Source organism: Nuphar pumila, chromosome 8 (genome assembly GCF_984573655.1).
Source record: "Nuphar pumila chromosome 8, dmNupPumi1.hap1.1, whole genome shotgun sequence".
Taxonomy (NCBI): domain Eukaryota; kingdom Viridiplantae; phylum Streptophyta; class Magnoliopsida; order Nymphaeales; family Nymphaeaceae; genus Nuphar; species Nuphar pumila.
In genome coordinates this window covers 21,495,766-21,500,333 of record NC_143256.1, presented here as the reverse complement: position 1 = coordinate 21,500,333, position 4,568 = coordinate 21,495,766, and the positions used below count along the sequence as shown (strand labels likewise).

Sequence of the window (4,568 nt, the reverse complement as noted above, 5' to 3'; positions counted from 1 at the left end):
TCTGAGATAAACCTTGACTTTTATATTAGTAAACAAAACTTCAATTACATATTGTCGACATTTTATGAAGAAATGTGACGCACAAAAAGTGACATCACCCACATGATTTGCAATATTGTCGTTTATCTTAGGCTTATTCAATTCAAAGGATGTTGTAGGACCATTCAATTATGATGACTATTAATTGGCGGGATTCATGCATGTGTCAAGATCATGATTATTGATACACATTTCCAAGCACACCATGAGAGAGAGAGAGAGAGAGAGAGAGAGAGAGAGAGAGAGAGAGAGAGAGAGAGAGAGAGAGAGAGAGAGAGAGAGAGAGAGAGAGAGAGATTAGGTAAGTTGTTAAAAAATGGTTCTTCTTTCTAAAGTAAAAAAAAAAGGCTTGAATGAGATAAAACACGATCCACACAGTTCCTTCCTCAAGTAGAAACTGGCTAACTAGTGGAATATGTTCCACCACTAGATATTGTCCAAATGGATTGAGGAGATACATGGTCAGCATTACACGAACTTCTTGAGGGTTTGTATTGCATTTCTCAAAAGTTAAGGTTTATCTCAGGCAGACCTGCATTTTTGAAAATTTGTCATTCTAACCAAACCATCCTTCTATAACTAGGTCTTAGTTTTAGAGCCATCTTTTTAGTTGGAGGCAATGCAAACAGAGCTTCAACAATTAAGAGAAGAACAAAGAACAAAGAACAAAGAACAAAGAACAAAGAACAAAGAACAAAGAACAAAGAACAAAGAACAAAGAACAAGGGCGAAAAAGAGTAGAAAGGGAGCGAGAAAGACAGAAAATTGAGTAAGGGAGAGAAGCAACAAGGAAGTTTAGAGAGGAGATGCAAGCCTTCATGGATGTGCACAAATAGAACACCCCATCCTATATCCAATATTTTTAAACTCTCTTTGTTTAATTATAATTTTCTATCTTGCTATAATTTTTAAACTCTTTGTTTACTTGTTTATGATCTAGTTGTTTTGATTCTTCTGTGTTGGGTGTATACATCTTCAAGGTTATATAATTAAGAAATATGCTACATAACTTTAAAAATGTGTAGATCCATGATACATTAAATTTTGATTTATGTGAATATTAAAAGTGTATACATTTGTTGCAGGCTTGGAGATGTTGTAGGGGGGGTGTAGGAGGTTTGTATTTGAAGTGTGTTTGTTGCAGGCTTGGAGAGGATGTAGTGGGGGTTTGTATTTTTGAAAACAAATTTGAAATATATGTTTGTTACAAGTTTTTTTTAATGTAATTTTTATTTTGAAAATTAATTTTTTTGTTTTTTGTTTACAGGTTTATAGCCTATAACGGTGAGATCCATGTCTCACCATTATAGGCGAGATTCGTGTCTCGTTGTTATTGGTGAGATCAGTGTCTCACCGTTATAGTTTATAATGACATGTTAATTCTCGCCGTTATATCCTATATCGCCATTAAAACAACCTCACCATTATAGATTGCCATGCTGCTATTGGTGTTCTCAGTTCCAGAGAGGTTCTTTGTTAGTGTTTAGTTCACCCTTTAATGAGCTATAAATGTCATCATTATTGCTCAACAAAGGTTTTTTTTTGGTGATTTGTCGGACCGAATTCTCGCCGTTATAGGCCTATAGCGGCAAAAAATAAGGCAATAGTGGCGAGATATATCACCGCTATTGACCTGCATCCTTGTAGTCTCTCTCACTTATGGCAAGAATAGTTCTCATCCCTGCAGTGCTGCTAATTTTTTTGTGGTAGTGGTGTTGAATTTCTTTTGGTGTCGTTGAATTCACTTGGGCGCTAAAGGTACAAAAAATTTCCTTGGAAAAGTTTTCTTCTAAATCATTCAATGGTTGAGGGTTGTTGTCTCCCATGGTTTGCAAATGAATAAAGGATGTCTTTCTTTTGTTTAGTTAGCATAAACGCCTCCTACTCATTTGGTGAGGATATTGTTGTTTGCATTTATAACCTTTAGTCTAGAGATGACTAGTGAGAATTATGGATATAGGACCCAAAATGTGTACGTTTATTGAAGAGAGTTTTCCAGTGAGAGTGTCTTGCTTTGACCATCCAAAAGTTGATTTGGATCTAATCCTACACAGACCATATTTTATCAGGCTGGATCCATACCTGATGCATATTCACAAAAAGCCCAAATATTGTTTTACATACTTTAAATAAAACTAAGTGGCTCATTTGGTGATAAAAAAAATTGTTACCAAAATAATTAGCAATGCTATTTAAACTGGAGCCAGCCAATCATATGTAAATTTAACAATATAATCTTAACGTGACGTACACTTCGGGGTATAAATAGTGGAACCATTTTCGATTTATAACTTGCCATGAAGCTAGAGTTGTTCCTCATGGTGGGTCTAATTCAAACATGGGCTTGGAGTCGAACTCCTAGGCAATCAGGCTCATACTCAACAACTAAGTGAATAGCTTCGATTTATCTCAACAACTAAGTGAATAGCCCCGGATCCAGCTTGAACCAAGTCACGTTCAAGCTTCTCCCAAGCTAGAATAGGTTTAAGGAGCCCACAAGCCAGACTTGGTAAATTAGTTGTTGACCGTCCTCTTTGGTATACTAGAGTTGCCTGGCCGATCCCAATCACTTAGAGAGAGAGAGAGAGAGAGAGAGAGAGAGAGAGAGGGCAAGTTGCTAAAAAATGGTTCTTCCTCTTTCTAAAGTAAAAAAGAAAGGCTTGAATGAGATACAACAGGATCCACGCGGTTCCTTCTTGAAGTAGAAACTGGCTGACTGGTGGAGTAGGTTCCACCACTAGATGATGTCCAAATAGATTGAGGAGATCCATGGTCAGCGTTACACACCTGCATTTCTGTATTGCATTTCTAAAAAGTCAAGGTTTATCTCAGACAGACCTGCATTTCTCAACATTTGTGAATCGCATATAAATTTCAATCTTCAAGTCATGAAACTACTCAATATATATGAACGACTATGTGCCATTGTTACCCAGTAATTGGTACTAGTCATCTTTGTAATAAACAAATTTTCCAAATGGTTTACCAGGTGAACGACCTACCTTCATTTTACTTATTATTTGGAATAGAAAAAATACAGTGAATAGGCAATTTCTTGACCAAAAAGTTATTTCTCTCAAAAATTTCATTTGTACAAATGTATTTTATATACAATATTCACTTTGCTCAAAATCCATGAAGGGGGACATAATGGCAGGGGTGGCTCTGAGAGAACTCTGTCGGTGACAAGCATCTAGTGCTACATAAAGACACCACCAATGCATTCTCGATTTGCCTAGTCATGTCTCTGTGCACAAGTGACATGATGTAGTCTACGATTGTAGAGTCACAAGGGAATGTAATTGCACCATCAATGTTCAACCCAAACTCTTCTTCAGCCATCTTCAATAGCTCCTGAAAGATGGATCTTTGGAGGCAATCCAAGGGAACCATGTACCTTTTGCCATCAGCGGCATAAGCCACAAAATGACCCTTCTCTGCAATTTCTGCCACTTTGGTGTTGCTCTTGTTCGCACCACCAAATGAGATTCTTCTTCTTCCTCTGAAGGCCAGCTTCTGCCACTTCTTAGCCATCTCTACTATCCTCTTTCTGCTGATCATTCTTGCAGGTTGATGATGAAGATAAGGATTGTGGTTCAAACGCTTTTCTCAAAGGACAAGCAAAAGTATTTGTGCTGATGAGTTGTGATTATTGATATGTTTGTGCTGATGAGAAACTTTGGTCACTTGTGCTTCTATATATATAGAGCGAGGGACTGACTGAAACTGGGTACATAGAAGTCAAGTAGAAAGCATGTCATGTGGGGGGCAATACCACAGGGGTAAGGAGATGGGTATGCTGGTGGCCACCACAGCATGGACACAACCCCTCTTTTTGTTCATCAACTGGAGGGGCCTAACATGCTGGATAATTCAGTCAAGCAACCGAGTCACCAATCAAGCAATTGGAGGGGCCTAACATGCTTGATGGTTAAAAAACAAATGGTTAAAAAACAAATGAGTAAGGAGATGGGTGTGCTTTTAGACATCACAACATGGACACTGCCGTATATATGCTCATTTTATCCTGATACTGGTGGACCTGAATTCGAACCCAATTATCTTAACCATGTCCCAGCCGATCACATGGGCGCGGACAACCTTTGGACCTCTCAGCAATAGATTGGGGACCTCACTAAAAATGTTGCCATGTGAACGGTTGTGATGAGACAAGGGATGCCCTAAGAGATTGATCATTCAATCCCATTTGAGTGGGACCAAATATGCATGAGGGTCAAATCAAGCCACCGACTGTCAAAATAGCAGATTTTAAAAAGAAAAAAAACAAGGATGGTGGGATGGCTCGTTAATTGTGTAGTCCATAGCATACAAGTTGATGGCTTGATGCAATGTTATTTAACTATCAAAGGATCTAAGGAAACCAATTAATGACTCATTGGCTGGGATCCAAGCCCACTGTCGCAAAATGAGACCAAAGGTAAGACCCATATTAGCTCAACATGCTTGCATCCTTGGCCCCAACTTATCCAAGACCCATCTAAGAAGGTGAGTCTTTGAACCATCTTTTT

General features: G+C 38.3%; 1 pseudogene; it reads right to left on the bottom strand.

Moving 5' to 3' along the window:
- Positions 1 to 3,165: 3,165 nt before the first annotated feature.
- LOC149829766 (auxin-responsive protein SAUR68 pseudogene) lies at positions 3,166 to 3,573 on the bottom strand (annotated as a pseudogene).
- Between the last annotated feature and the right edge of the window lie 995 nt (positions 3,574 to 4,568).